Source organism: Glycine max, chromosome 15 (genome assembly GCF_000004515.6).
Source record: "Glycine max cultivar Williams 82 chromosome 15, Glycine_max_v4.0, whole genome shotgun sequence".
Lineage (NCBI taxonomy): Eukaryota > Viridiplantae > Streptophyta > Magnoliopsida > Fabales > Fabaceae > Glycine > Glycine max.
The window spans coordinates 42,265,119-42,282,455 of NC_038251.2; the positions used below are offsets into that span (position 1 = coordinate 42,265,119).

The 17,337-nt window shown below is 35.6% G+C and overlaps 1 pseudogene; it reads right to left on the minus strand.

The window, feature by feature from the left end:
* Positions 1 to 943: 943 nt before the first annotated feature.
* Positions 944 to 15,696, minus strand: LOC100788527 (SAC3 family protein C-like; annotated as a pseudogene).
* Between the last annotated feature and the right edge of the window lie 1,641 nt (positions 15,697 to 17,337).

Genomic DNA, 17,337 nt, shown 5'->3' on the forward strand with positions numbered 1-17,337 from the left:
AGCGCAGGTTGCATTAGTCACATCCAATTTCTTCCTTCCTTTCCCTTTAATGTCAAGTCATGTATGTTGTTGGGTTGCATTACTGGGCCCGGAATAAGTTGCTGCATTCCAAATTGTCTCATGACTCTATCCGGCTGGTGCCATTCCACTTTTTGAAAACAAATAAGTGGTACGATACATGTCCATAATACAGACCCCATAAAACAAACTTGGCTCAAATTCATTTTCACATGTCCAGACTAAGGGACCCAAACAAACTGCATATAAAAATTAAATTTAATAAATTAATTAAGAATTACAACATCATTTAATAAACAAACGTCAAAATTGTTACCTCGTCGCGTTTCATGACATCTAATTTACGACGAAAATCAAGTAAATTGACATTGCCTATGTGATGAAATTCACCCCAACCATCTTCACAAAAAATTAAATAACAAAATAAAATGTTATATAGAATAATAATTAACATCAACCAAGCATATTTATTAATAATCAATTCAAAATAGTAAAGGAAAGTATACCTGTATGCAAGTGATGCGTTTTGTTGTTGTGGAGGAATAAACGACGGGGCTAACGTTGGGTATCGTTCCCATGCCCATAAGTGAATTGAGAGAGTGAAGCCGCCTATTGATTTAACATTATAGTCTGTTGCGATGCACATCTCTCTATAAAGGTTACCCAAAAGAGCAGCTCTCCATGCATAAGTGCTGCACTCTCTAAGGTCTCTCAAAAATTGCAAATATCTCATTGGCACCCTTTTGCTGCTTTTGTCAACAAACATCACCCCTCCTATGAATCTTAAGATCCAAGCACGAGCAAATCTTTCAAGCCCTTGTTGGCTACCTGTAAAATCATGAATATTTGCAAATTGAGAAGTCAGCCAACCCAATAAAAGTGAGTTCCCATCAACTGCACCATCGTCAGGCATAACACCCAATAATTCATCACACAACTTAAACCAGTCAATATTTGTATTGTCAATTAAAGGTCTTCCATCCAGAAATACCAAGTAGCACTTGAAGTGTAATAATAGTTGTCTCCCCACACTTCAAATGAAATGCATGTGTTTCTGGCCTTCACCTTTCAATAAAAGCATTAACTAATGCTCCATTTACTTTCAAGTGCGTCAATTTCATTATCGGGTACAAACCCGAAACTTATAATAGATGAATAATTTCGTCGGACGGTGCTTCTCTATGATTGTACAGTGGTGTAGCTCGTCGAATTTTTAACATCCTTTGATTAGCACCATTCCAAATATGTTGTGATATATGACTTTTTTGCATCCACAATAAATCATCCTCTAATGATCCAGATGCCACATCATAATGATTAGAAGATGACGAACTTGCCATATTAAAACTCCTGTATAAAAAGAAAAAAAATTAATAATCACACATATCATAATAATAAATAAAAAATTACGATATATTTAAATACATTTTACTAATTATATTTTTGCTAGCTACTTATTCATCTTTTTAACGCAAATATCTCTTAATCAAAAATTTATGATTAATATTTTGAAGTATTGGTATTCAATTAAACACTTAGATAAACACAAAATTAACACGTTATTTTTATACACAACTAATAAAAATTTTACAACTAATAAAATAAAATAAATAAAATGTCAAATAAAAATAAATTTGATATTGTTTCTGTTTTTTTTTTCTTTCTTAATCTTCTTCCTGATGTTTTGGTAAATTAGAGACAAATTATGAGAGAAACTTCTAAAATAATAAAATAAAACCTACAAAATCATTTTGTTATGAGATAGATTGGGCAGAAAATTAAAATAAATGAATTATAATGACAGTGAATTGAAATAAAAAATTTCTTCAAAATTATTTTGTTAATATATAATGTTGAACACGCACACCCGCACACGCACACCCGCACCCACACCCTCGCACACACACGCACAATCAGTCCCGTCCAGGGCATGCCACGTGTCAGCTTCTCGTGGAACGTGCTCCTCAGGTAAGCGCGTTGTAGTAAAAAAGGGACCCATAGGGTAAATAACTAAAAAACAACCGCATTTTGGTAAAAAAATTGTAAAAAGGACCCAGTTTAGTATTTTTGCCTGATTTTGAAACACACTCTTTAATAAACTCTTTCAAATACATCCTTTTTAATTGATCAAACAACAACAACGCCTTATCCCACTAGGTGGGGTCGGCTACATGGATCAACTTCCGCCATAATGTTCTATCAAGTACCATACTTCTATCCAAATCATTAAGTTCGAGATCCTTTTTTATAACCTCTCTTATAGTCTTTTTGGGTCTTCCTCTGCCTCGCATTGTTTGCCTTCTCTCCATCTGGTCTACTCTCCTCACTACAGAGTCTACCGGTCTTCTCTCTACATGCCCAAACCACCTAAGTCTATTTTTCACCATCTTCTCTACAATAGGCGCTACTCCAACCCTCTCTCTAATAGCTTCGTTTCTAATTTTATCTTGTCGAGTCTTACCACACATCCACCGCAACATCCTCATCTCCGCTACACCTACTTTATTCTCATGTTGGCTCTTGACCGCCCAACATTCTGTTCCGTACAAAATCGCCGGTCTTACCGCAGTCCATAAAACTTTCCCTTTAGCTTGATCGGTACCTTTGCATCACATAACACCCCCGATGCTTTTCTCCATTTCATCCATCCTGCTTGAATGCGATGATTCACATCCCCTTCAATTTCTCCATCATCCTGTATTACAGACCCAAAATATTTAAACCGTGTGACTTGAGGGATAATATGGTCTCCTATTTTCACCTCTGAGTTAGAAACCCTCCTTCTTTTGTTGAACTTACATTCCATATACTCCGATTTGCTTCTGCTTAGGCGAAAGCCATGTGTTTCTAGAGCTCGTCTCCAAGTTTCCAACCTCTCATTCAACTCCTCCCTCGACTCTCCAAGGAGGACTATGTCATCTGCAAAAAGCATGCATCTCGGCGCTATCTCTTGGATTTGTTCTGTGAGGACATCCAGAATTAAGGTAAAAAGGTAGGGGCTAAGGGTTGACCCTTGATGCAAACCAATTGTGATGGGAAAATCGTCTGACTCTCCACCCTGTGTCCTAACACTAGTCGATACCCTATCATACATATCTTGGATAGCTCGAATATATGCAACCCTAACCCCTTTCTTCTCTAGAGCTTTCCACAAAATCTCTCTAGGCACTCTATCATACGCTTTCTCCAAGTCAATAAAAATCAAGTGCAAGTCTTGTTGGTCCATGCGATATTGCTCCATCACCCGCCGTAATAAATAAATCGCTTCCATGGTCGACCTTCCCGGCATGAAACCAAATTGATTCTCAATAACTTGAGTCTCCTTTCTTAATCTCCGTTCGATCACTCTTTCCCATAATTTCATGGTATGACTCATGAGCTTGATTCCCCTATAATTTGCACAATTTTGTATATCCCCCTTGTTCTTATAGATTGGCACTAACATGCTTCTCCTCCATTCCTCCGGCATGCGTTTTGACCTCATAATTTCATTAAAGAGTTTGGTGAGCCACTCAAGACCTCTATCTCCAAGAGTTTTCCACACTTCAATAGGTATGTTGTCTGGCCCCACCGCCTTACCGTTACTCATTCTTTTCAACGCTTCCTTTACTTCCTGTTTCTGAATCCGACGATAGTACTTATAGTTCCGGTCCTCTTCTCTTGTGTCTAGACTGCTAGAGTCATATCCATATCCATCATTAAATAAGTTGTGGAAATACGCCTTCCACCTTTCCTTGATATCTTTTTCATGCACTAAGACTTTGCCTTCTTCATCCTTAACACACTTTACTTGATCCAAATCTCTAGTCTTCCTCTCTCTACCCTTAGCAAGCCTATATATAGATCTTTCTCCGTCCCTGGTTCCTAGAGCTTGGTATAGTCCGTCAAAAGCTTGGGCTCTTACCTCACTCACCGCCTTTTTGGTTTCATTTCTAGCTATCTTATACTTATCCCAAGTTTCAGAATTTCTACACCTAGAGCACTCCTTGAAACACTCCTTTTTTACTCTAACTTTGCTCTGAACACTTTCATTCCACCACCACGATTCTTTACCCCTAGGTCCAAAACCTCTAGATTCACCCAACGTCTCTTTAGCCACTTTAATAATCTCTTGGGACGTCTTGTTCCACATATCATTTGCACTTCCTTGTGATTGTCCACACCATCCCTCCCATATCTTTTGTTGGAAGATTCCTTGTTTCTCACCCTTCAAGTGCCACCATTTGATCCTTGGTGCTACCATAGGACTTCTTCTCTTTGCCCTATCTCTAATTCTTACATCCATAACCAAAACTCTATGTTGGGTAGTCAAGCTCTCTTCCGGGATAACTTTACAGTTCAAGCAATACTTCCTATCAGACTTCCTGATAAGGAAGAAATCTATCTGAGAACATGTCCCTCCACTTTTGTAAGTGATAAGATGTTCCTCTCTTTTCTTAAACCATGTATTGGCTATAGAAAGATCCAAAGCCTCCGAAAACTCCAAGATGGATTTACCCTCCCCATTCATCTCCCCTAGGCCAAAACCCCCATGCACCCCCTCAAAACCTCTAGCCACGCTACCTACATGTCCATTGAGATCCCCTCCTAGGAAAACTTTCTCTCCTTGGGGTATATCCTGAAGTACCCCTTCTAGATCCTCCCAAAATTGTACCTTAAAGTGTTCTGCTAACCCAACCTGAGGTGCGTACCCACTAATAACATTAAAGGTGTCCTGTCCCACTACCAATTTTAAGGCTATGATACGATCTCCTACTCTTCTTACATCCACGACATCCTTCTTCCACTCCTTGTCCACAATAATCCCTACCTCATTTCTTGATCTGATTTTTCCCGTATACCACAGCTTAAATCCCGAGTTGTCTAATTGATCAAAATTTATTAGAAATTACAAAAACAAGAGAATCATTCAATATAATGTGGGACCTGCAAAGTTTGATAATTTTGAATAAATTTCAACCCATTAAAGAGAGTACTCAAAAGAGTGTGTCAAAAAATGTAGTCCTAACATTTCTCTTGGTTTTTTCTCATGGAATTGAATAATGTGCGAAGAAATGCTAACAACAAACTCTTTTGAATACACTCAGCTATTAGTTGAAATTAATCGGTAATCACAAGAGACTCCATCCTAAGTGACAACTTCCCTTTTATTTTTGTCTTTTCCCGGGAAGCACCGTCCTGGGTGTAGCAAGCTGTGTAAATCATGGCATGCGTGAAAACAGTGAAGTAGGCGTCGTCCTACATGGAATAACAAGAGGCTTCATCTTGGATGGAGTCTCTTGTATTGTCTCGAAGTCGGCAAACAGTGGAAGTGTGTGAAGGATGTGCCATCCTGCATGGAGTCTCCTGTATTGTAAATTACATATGGTAAAGTGTGCTTGCTTGCAGTTACAAGACACTCGTTAGAGTAAATTTATTTTGATATTATAATGTATAAATTTCATCTAGTAGTAGTTAACGTGTTCAAAAGAATTTGTTAAAAAGTGTTCTTTGTATTTTTTTTTAGTAAAATTATACTTTAAATAGTTTATTATAGAAAATCAAGTTGTATATCTAGTAAAATATCTATCTTCAACCACGACCCCAAATAATAAGGATTACTTAATGAAAGTTGTATATATATCATGTTCTATTATAGTGCAACATGGGATCGGAGCTGCAATTTAATTTTTTACATTTTTTTTGTTGATTTTATTTTTTACAAAATCGTGCATGTTTTCGTGACCTTCTATTGGAGATCCCATCCAGGATGATGCCTCCCGTTATTCCATGTAGGATGGCGCCTCCTTCACTTTCCTCCATTGTTTGCGGACTTTGAGACAATACAAGAGACTCCACTCAGGATGGCGCCTCCTTCACTACTTCCACACGTCTCACGATTTACACAGGTTGCTACACCCAGGATGGCGCTTCCCGCAAAAAGACAAAGATAAAAGGGAAGTTGCCACTAAGGATGGCATCTCTTGAATCCAACGTGGCAAAAACAACCTCTACACTATAAATAGTTTTCATACTACTACAGTTTCGCAAATACATTTTTTTAATTACCATTTTTGTAAAAAATCCCATGCTCTACATTCTCTACCAGTTTTGTCTGATGCACCTTAAATATTTTCAGCCTGCCCTATCCAACTCAAAAGGTCACTACATTTGAATGTGATCAATTCAATCTTTCTCACTCAAGAACAATATATATAATAGAATCATTTCTAATTCAAGCAAATAATGGTATCGAGTATAGATGAAAGAGGGGGATATGACAAAATTGGTAGATGCTACGGACTTAATTGGATTGAGTCTTGGTATGGAAACTTACCAAGTGAGAACTTTCAAATTCAGAGAAACCCTGAAATTCACAAAGGGCAATCCTGAGCCAAATCCTGTTTTCTGAAAGCAAAGAAAAGTTCATAAAGTTATAATAAAAAAGGGATAGGTGCAGAGACTCAATGGAAGCTGTTCTAACAAAAGGAGTTGACGATTTTTCCTTTTTGCATTAGGAAAAGAATAGAATCCTCTCCACCACAGTCCTTGCCACTTCTCATTGGGTGCTCCTCAACATGTTTGTGCATGGTAGGAAGAACCCCATCAGGCACCTCATCCTTATTGTCATGGGTATCCTCATCTTCCAACTCGACACCCTGCTTTCGCATCCAATGCCCATGGAACTGTTTGAAGCCAACAATTCTGTCCACGATTATTCCTAATCTCTAAGAGCTGAGAACTGCATTTTGTACCTTCTACAGTTCCATTGACATTTCCAAGGTTTGAATTCCTGATTTCATTTCATCCGACACAGGATGTATCTAGTCTGATAAGAACATCGGGAGAACAACACCACAAACTAACCGTTGTAATTGGAGAGCCTAAAGACCTATAAAACCCCAAACTAGAATCCCATACTTCCAATATCAATATATGACTCAAGTCCCATACCTTACAATTGGATCCTAACATCCCACCACACTCTACTGCCAGGCACCCAAGCAGCCTAACTGTGCATTAGCCCTTTGGTTAGTCCTGGGGGAACACTACAGTGATAACGCCACCAAGTGTGCCACTTGTTTGCAGCTGAAAGACATGGTGGAAAGCTTCAATACCAGTTGATACATGAAAAAGAGTAATTTTCTGTGTTGTGTGTGTATGATCACACAGCTTTTATTTATAATGAATAAATAGGATCAACATTGATTACATAAGATCAGTCTAATAATGAGTAATAATGACTAAATCACTAATTACTATCTAATCATTAATAAGAGAATATTATGTAATCTTAACACTCCCCCTCTAGCTCAAGCATATATGTCATATGAATTAAGTTTGTTACAAATGCGGTCAACCCGATAGAAACTAAAGGCGGTCCGAGAGAAGACCAGTCACTCATCGGAGATGCATCACGCGTCAGTGTGTAAACTTCACACGCTACAGCCCTGCATGGGGCTGCGTGTGGCGGTGTTTTGAGTTGGCTGCGCACGTGGATAGCATGGCGGTCATTGGAAAGGCCGCAGGTGCAGATCGACAAGATCGAGGGCGGCCCCGTGGCTGCCAAACAGGCCCAACAGTGGGCGTGGGTACTGTTCACCCACAAAGAAAGCTAGGCACAAAATGTATTTGTGCGAGGGACGTCGGTGAATGTCGTTGCAGAAACGGAGTCTGAAGGAATCTTGGTAGCCATGAAAAAAGAGCCAAACAAGGGGCTAGTGATGGTCATCAGAGGCAAGGAAGGCCCGGGAAAGGTTTGCTGGTGAGTGAGCGGCACCGGAAAGCTGTCACAGGCCAGAAGAAGGGCATGCATGGAGGCGCGTGTGGCAGCTTTGGATGACGGGATTTCCGACATGGTGGTCGCTGGGGAGAGGTGACGGTGGTCACTGGTGGTCATTGGAGAAAGGATGCTGAGATGGCTTGCAAACAGCAACAAAGGTGTGCAGTACTACATGCATGTTTGTGAAGAGAAGGAACATAATCTTAGAAGGCAGAGAAAGGTCCATTGGGGACAGTAGGTCCCTGGTGGAGAATGATTTTCGTTATTCATCTATGAAGAATAACCTAAGCTTTGATACCATGAAATAGAGTAATTTACTGTGTTGTGTGTATGGTCACACAGCCTTTATTAATAATGAATAAATAGGATCAACATTGATTACAAATAAGAGAATATTATGTAATCTTAACAATACAAGAGTAACTGTACACCTTCAGTCATTCGTGGAGGTCCCAAGACATCAATTTCCAAGAATCAAAAGGAAAATACAAAAGAAAATGGAAGAAAGTGCAAGAAAATGTGTGGGACTTTATTTCTCTTACTGAACACCTTGGGTCATTCATAGAGGTCCCAAGACTCTCCCCTCAACAACTTCTCAACTGATAACTAACTCCCCTATTCCCCCTCTTTCTTTATCAGTAGTCCTACGTTTAAAATGATTTCCTGCATGCGCCTTATCATTCCCACATAGGCCTTCTCAATAAGTGGTCCACTATCATAATCAGATCAAAGTGTTAGGAATCCCTCATGGAAATGGAGAAAAGAAAATAATGATTTTGTTAATTGACTGAAATTGAACAAACCAGGGAGAGAAACCCTCCTCCAAGAGCTTTCCCTTCAGAAAGGGTTTTCCCCTTTTGCAACTTAGCACTTAGTTCCCATTCAATACAATTTACTGAACGCCCACTAGTCCATTCTATCCTTTTGCTGACTGGCAGTGACAGCCATAACTGTTGCTAACGACTTTGACTGCCCTTTATTCTTTCAAGAAAATATTCTTATACCTTGCTGTCCTAATAGTCTAACACCCCCAAAAGTGGGCACTTGTGACGTCACACTCTAGGTGCCCACATAGGGTGACTTTTACTTTGGACGATTCTGGTGCCTTAAGCTTATAATAAGCTCATCCCAAAAGATAAAACTATCAGAAGGGAGATCCTTATGACACAAATACCATACAGAACCTACATGTTTACTTAGTGTGGGAAATAACTTTAAATACAATTGCTAATCCATACCTTTATGAACAGGAATTTTGAAAGGTCCAACAGAGGATATGGATGAAGTTTGTATCCACCAAAATTTATGCAAGATAAAGCCAGCACACGAACCTTTCAGCATAAAAACAAGAAAAACACTTATCAATAAATGTAGAAACAGATGCTATGAAGGATATAATAATTTATTGAAAATTTGGCTTCTTATAGAGCCAAATGTCATCAACAGATATATGCAGTCCACTTCACAATGTAAGATAAGTTATAAATTATAATTTATAAATAACAAATTCAAGGTGGAAATTTCAGGGAAAGTGGTGCAAGGAGAAGGTATTTATTTTCTAAAGTGTTCTTTCTGTAATTAAGACCCTCAAACATTGACCCCTTGATCCTGAACTTCCATGTGAAGGTACATATGTACAAAATCCTACAACACAGACTAATTGCTGATGCATGTGGAGTGCACGAATGTGGTTTGGAATTGCTGAGATGCTAAGATTGGTCTGAGATGTTAGCTTTGGCAAGAGTTATGTTGTTGGCATATTTATTTCAATTATTTGGAATATGGGAGATAAGATGAACCAGAGTAAAATTTTGGTAAAACAGTGATGATCCTGATATAATGTTCCATGTCTTCCCTTGCATTTCATTTATTCTGTAGATCTTTAATATTTTAGCCATAACCTATTGAGGTTATCCTTAAAATAGTTATTACAATGACAAAAGATGATTTGTGTTAAAATACATATGAAGAAAGTAAGAAGCACAACACAAGTAGGCATCCATCAACTTAGACACAAAATGAAAGCCCAAATAAACAAGTTATAGAATGATAGGAAAATAATACAATCTCTATTACAGCAATTACTTCATTGATATAAGGCATCATAATGCAGAACTGCAGATATAATGCCTGAGCTGCTGCAGTACAGAAGAAATCCTTATAACTACCAAGTCAGAATGATCTGTCAAGAGAAAAGACAATATCAATAATTGACATGCATACAGTTATCATTTAATATGAAAAAATGACAAGATAAAATCAAACTGTTTAATTATAAAAATCAAGAATATTAATGATGTTATAGAACCATTGATAATAGTTTAAGCTTTTGGGACTGATGGTTCATGATATAGTATCAGAGCCTCTGTGACTACATAGTCAAGAATTTGATCCTTGCTAGCCAATTCTTTATATTATTTAAAAAAAATGAATTTCAGCATATGATAGGTGGGCCTGTTCATTGTCTATTTTTTAAGCCAAAAGTGTTCTAGTGAAAGTTGGCATGTTAGAGATATAATATTAAATCATTCATTTGTCTGAATTGAGCTTTTGGAATGATTGATTCATGGTAAAAGATTACAAGAAATGTTACCGTAAGATTCTCCTAGCAAAACACATTTCTTTTGACTTTAATACTGGAGTTGATACACGTCTAAACCACAAAGAAAGTGGCTCCCCCTGAGCATCAAAAATAGCTACATTTAATAACTTAAGTTGCAACAAGGCTAAAATTAACATGAAAACAGAAACATAATTAATCACACCAATGATGTAGAGATTAACCATTGGTTGGCTGTATGAACCAAGATGAAGCAGCACATATAATGAATGGAATTCAGCTGCATTCTCATGCACATGAATTGAATTTCGATTTGCCTCATACAGATTGAACAAAGATGCCAATGTCTTTGTGAGCTGTTCCATGTTGAGATGATGCAACGATGCAGTGTTTGGATCAGACAGAGAACACCAAAGCCTGTAATGTTATACAAGATGGAATTTGACCTGCATGATTAAATATATTGTTCAGCTCATTATTTGAATTCCATAGCCTGTAACTCCATGCTTCAGAAAGCACACAATACTATATGATCATACTATCCAGCTTCACTTTCTTTTTTTGGTTTCCCACAGATATCATCCTCTTTAGGAATCAATCCTGTTAGAGGCACGGTCGGGCACTAAATTCCAATCCTTTTTTTTGTTTAAAGACCTAGATTAAAGGCTTAGAGCTGGTCCCCATACTCTGCCTCATTATATTTGCATGTGTCCCTTAACCCATAGTGATTTTTGTGCTTTGTTTCCTTCCACGGTGCTGCACCCTTGTCCCTTTTTGGTGGTGTACAATGGATAAAAGAAAAAAGACATTCATGTCACATGGAACCACTGTGGAAGTTAATGTCTTTTGAGGGTGTTGAACCACTTAGACTCTTCCAGACAATTTTTTGTCAATTTGAATTGATTCACTAACCCAGTTAGGTTCATATGGAGAAATAGATGCAATTAGTCCGCAAGTTTGGAGTCTAGGACTAGTATTTAATTTTAGAGTTAAGCACATGCATTGGACGCTTATTGTTTTTTATAGATAATCGTCTACTGTGTTAAACATAACTTTTGCATATGGGATAAATGGACCTTCAAAGTTTAGCTAAACCTGAAGTTGCAAATCAAGTATCAGAAATGCAACTTAAATCATCTACTACAATGCAGTTCTAAGAGAAAAGAATAAAATGAAAAAATCAAATAAAATTGAGACAGAAAACTATACCATTCCCTTGTACATGTAAATTGTTTTCTTGTTTACAATATTTTGCATAGTAATATCTTGGCGTATGGACCTCGTCCTATCGAAGATAAAGTCATGAACTACTTCAAACGAATGCTCTTTAGATTCCAGCAAACTCAAAAGGTAATTTAAAGTATCTTCCAAAACAGTAATAGGCCGCATATCTGATGCTTGAACGTATTTGGTGCATATAGTTCAGCAAAACTGAAAAATAAAATGGAAGATGAAAAACTCCGAAACTAAAAGATATTTAATAAGTAATAACAGAGGTGATCCCTAACAAAAGCCACTTATATGCCATGAAACCATGCATCAATGCTGGATGCTGAAAATATCATCTTAAGGAAGTAAAAGGACAGAAAATAAGTAACATACTTTATAAAATTTACATTATAATGCATCATGATAAAAACACAGACTTTATATCCCAAGGCAGCTTACTATCCTTAATTAGGCATTAAGCTACAAGTTAATAAAGAACATACGGGACAATGAAAGGCATTAATTTGGTGCTATCTAACAGATTATATAATTAAACATACAAAGAAATACACTGCAGTTTCAGCATACAACTTATGAACTTCTTTAAATTATGATAATTGAATTAATCAAACTTGAACCATGTAATGACCCCAGGAGATAATTTTGTATGAGATACATCAAATTCAAGTAGAAATGATAACATTGCTATAATCAATTTATTTGCACAACTATAGTTGTCAATACCAGCGTAGTGGTCGACCCTAAAAGTGGCATAGCGGATAGCGGGATGACCGCTATTCTAATGTTTTTTTTATATATGTTAAATAATTAATAATATATATATATATATGTTCAAAAACAAAAATATAAATATATATATATATATAATTTTTTAATATTATATAATTATGATACTATTATATTTATTTAATATCATTTCTATATTATTTAATTATTAACATTATTATTATATATTAATATTGTTCGGCTACAATTTAACTAGATATGTTAAACTTTAAAACAAAAATATAAATATATAAATAATAAATAATATATATGTGTGTTCAAAAACAAAAATATAAATATATATATATATATATAAGTTTTTAATATTATAAAATTATGATATTATTATATTTATTTAATATTATTTCTATATTATTTAATTATTAACATTATTATTATATATTAATATTGTTTGCCTCTACATAAGCCAACCCTAGTGGTATATATTTCTTTTTTTTGCTGAATCCCCTGATGGTATATTAAAACGTGAATTTACTGTATACACATGGTAGATGCTAGATAATTGTTAAGGCAGGACAATTTTGGGAGAGTGGAGATAAATAGTTGGTGGAGCGCGCGGGTGCAACTTCGTCAAGTGAGATCTGAGATCGAGGGTTTCTTAGCAACACAGAACAGAACAGAAGAAGCAACACAGAGCCCTCCCTCCCTCTCTCTCTCTCTCTCTCTCTCTCTCTCTCTCTCTCTCTCTCTCTCTCTCTCTCTCTCTCTCTCTCTCTCTAGGAAGAACAAAGCAGAAGAAGCAACATAGAATAGAACCACTGAACCCACTCAGAACCACCAGTGCTTCAAAGTAGCGGCACGAAAAACCGCTCCGCAACCCGCGCCGCTCCGCCGCTATAGTGGCCGCTCCAGCCGCGACCCGAAACCGCGCTGCTACACATGTGTCCGTCGCGGATGGGTGCCGCTCCGCCGCTATTGACAACTATAACAACAACAACAACAACAACGCCTTATCCCACTAGGTGGGGTCGGCTACATGGATCAACTTCCGCCATAATGTTCTATCAAGTACCATACTTCTATCCAAACCATTAATTTCGAGATCCTTTTTTATAACCTCTCTTATAGTCTTTTTGGGTCTTCCTCTGCCTCGAATTGTTTGTCTTCTCTCCATCTGGTCTACTCTCCTCACTACAGAGTCTACCGGTCTTCTCTCTACATGCCCAAACCACCTAAGTCTATTTTCCACCATCTTCTCTACAATAGGCGCTACTCCAACCCTCTCTCTAATAGCTTCGCTATTGACAACTATGCACACAACAAAAGTTTTACAATACCTTTAAATGCACTGATGATTGTCCAAAGTAGATGAAAAGTAAATTTAGCATGGTGCTTGAGAATACATCCTTCTTAAACTAGACACATTCGCATTCAATAAGGTAATACCAGATAATATGGGAGAGTAGTTTGGCCATACCTTCTTGACAGCAAGAGCTGGGGATGATTTTCCAGGATTTCCATGTAGCCTCTCAAAAACTGCCAAATCTCACAGTTTTTCACGCTGGATCCACTCTCTTTCTGTGGATAAAGTGAAAATCTTTGAAAATAGAAGTTTCAGGTAGATGTATAATAAATAAAGAAAATTAATTGAAACGTGTGGTGTCTTAATAATTTATAGAGAAAAGTTTATGTTACCATGAATCAACAAAGCTAAAATAGTCAGCAAAAGTCTTTTCCTATACTAACTACTAAGTGCAGTTAGCCGCATAGATCAAATGAGAAATGGCACCATTGTGTCTCGTCAAAAGCCAAGTCATTGAAATGCAAGTCCTTTTTAATGGTTTCTCTCACAGTTTTTCTTGGTTTTTCACTACCTCTAACTATTGGGTTATCCTCCATCTAATTAACTCTTCTTACCAATGCTTTCAATGGTCTTCTCACATGACCAAATAATCTAAGATGCTATTCTACCATGTTTTCCTCAATAGATGACTAGATGCTACACTTACTTTCCCTCTGATACAGTCATTCTTCAAATTGAAGCATTTTCATCTCTGTGATACTCGGTTAAAAATCAACAAAATAAAGCATTTGTGACCATATGGTTGCAACATAAAATTTTCCTTTAAGCTTGAGCAGCATCTTTCAATCTCAAGTAACACCAAAATGATCTTCAATTTTCCCTTCCAAGCCAGGACTAATGCACATTTCACTAAACTTACATTCCATATTTTACGAGGAACCCAGAGTGAAAACAGAGAAAAGAATAGAATGATTTTATTTCTTTTATGAAAATGAACAGAACAAGAGAAAGATCTCCTCCAAGGGTCTCACCTTCACAAAGGTTTCCCATTTCTATAACAGAGCTAGAGCTCAGTTCTCAAGTGATACAAGACAAAATGCCATTCCCTTGTATTCCTTCTCCTTTGCACAACTGCAATTGCAACTACATGAGCCACATTCACGTACAATTTTCAGTCATATATCAGCTGTCACTACCGTGACACTGTGAATAAGTGTCCTTAAAGCTGCATCACCTCACCAATGCAATATAAGTATAAAGCAATGAAACAACAATAACCCTCAAATAAAACAGCTTTTTCCCATCAGCACTCTTGAGGGATTCCTTAGAAGTTTGCATCATTTTCTTTCTGCCTCCTTAACTTCACCAGCACAAACATTGTTATCTCATATACTAACCTAGTAACCTCAATAGTATCCTCAATGTACATCAGAAAGGCTTTAGCACCCACAAGGAAACCATTTAATGATATTTCTTTCATTGACCTCGTAATTCAATCAACAATAACTGCCAAAAAATTATTAAATTAACAGCAATCTCTCTCTCTCTCTCTCTCTCTCTCTCTCTCTCTTAGTTTCCCAGAGATATTTTACTTCGGATACAATCTTGATCGAGGTACAATCAGACCCTAAATGTGAACATGTCTCTCATTAGGGTCAAAATTTGATTCGCCATGCCGTGGGAACTAACCTCTTCTGCCAGACCCAACCCCTATTGGTAGCAACCCCACTCTCTCATTCTTTACCAATCTCACCAAAAGAGACATGCCATCATACAAAATCCAACATTGCAACTCTGCTAACATGAAATTATGAAATTGATTTCATATTCATACATTAGATATTGTTATTATAATATGTTTACCTGGGCACATGTAAGGACATGTTCCAACAAAATTGGAAGATGGCTGTACTTCCTCTTCTTCCGTGTCACTGAGAACAGAGGTAGAAGTTCTGCTGCCACTACTAGAATAAGGAGTAACCCTTTCAGAAAAAGTTGAAACTTTCGATTGATTCGAAGGAAATCCGTGACCGCCTCCGCGCTCACTTTCCGTTCCCGCCCTCCATCACTGTTCCCCTCTTCACTGCTTCACTCTGGTTTTCATTATGATTTCTTTTAAAAAACAAAATATGTTTTATATCTCTAATAAATATTCAAAATTTATGTTTATTTCTAATAATTTTATTATTCTTCGGTTATTCTTCAATCGTTATTCTTGTTTTGATCTTTCATATTTATTTAGTCCTACAGAGATTAATGATTTTATGCTTGTTTTTTTAATAAAAAAAATCATTTATTTTTAGTCCCTTTTGAAAAAAAAAACTAATAATAAATAAAAAAAATATTATGAAATGAATATAAAATTTATAAATTTATCATAAACTAAAATAATATCAAGAATAAAACACAAAATAATTATTTCATCAAAAAATCATGATAAAAAAAATCAAGAAACAAATTGTTAATTTATTATAAACATAAAACATATTTTAACCTTTTATTTGTTTTTAAAGTCTCTTAAATCTTAAAGACTCACAATTGATAAAATATTTTTATTTTTATTTTTCCTGAAAATAATTTTAATGTTTATATATGCTTCTTCATATAAATTTGAATACCTAGGTAGTTACGTTGAATGAATTGAGCTATTTATTTTGAAGGAAAGTGTTTTTAGGAAATTTAAATATTTATTTAGAATTATTATTTGTCTTTTTTTTAGTCAGATGTCTTATTTTAATCATTACCAAAACAATATACTATTTTAATGTCATATATTGAAAATTTAATTTATAATTATTTTGTTATTTTCAAATAATATATTTTTTTAAGTTAAAACTTAATTTAACTATCTAAAAAATATTTAGATTATTTAAAATCGCTCTAATTTTTTTAAATCATTCATCTCTTTAAATCTATTATTTTTCATCTTTATTTTTATATTAAATTTCAACATTTGTGTTAAAATAAATCTATATTTATAATATAAATAAATTTAAATATATATTATAGTATAATTACATTTATAATAATTAAAAATTGTTATATAAATTATAATTGTAATTTTATATTTATAATGAATAATTTAAACTGTAATATAAAGTTATTTATAATATAATGAATAATTGAACAATATAACGGTTGTAATTATAGAGTTATCTAAACAAGTATAACAAACAATTTATCCAGAGTCAAACATCCTTAGATCCAAACCATAGCACATACAAATAAAAATAACAATATAAAAACAAGTATATATTATAAAAGAAATTCGCACACAACAAATATAATTGTTGAAGTTCACACTCTTCCCGTCTTATCATTCAATAATCATAATAATAGACAGGCACGCATTTTAATAATTTCATCAACAAAGAATTATCACAATCTCAGAACATGCATCGGTCATCATATCTTTTAGATATTTGCTCCATATAATAGAAAATAAATCAATAGTTCCTGAAAATAAATAATTATAAGAAAATTTATAAGGAGACATGGATTCCAAAGTTAAGTTATCTACGATCTAAAATCACTCTGTCGCTCGATTTTTTAATGTTTTACTCTTAACTTATTTATATTGCTCTAGGTGCTCCAGGAGTTAGATTTTTGCAAATCTTATATGCTCTCCTACATTTTCAAACCTAACGATTCATTTTTGAGGTCAAAACTTTTATAAAAATAGTCTATACTATAGTAACTCTCAGCCCAAATTCATGACAGATTTTTCATTTTACTAAA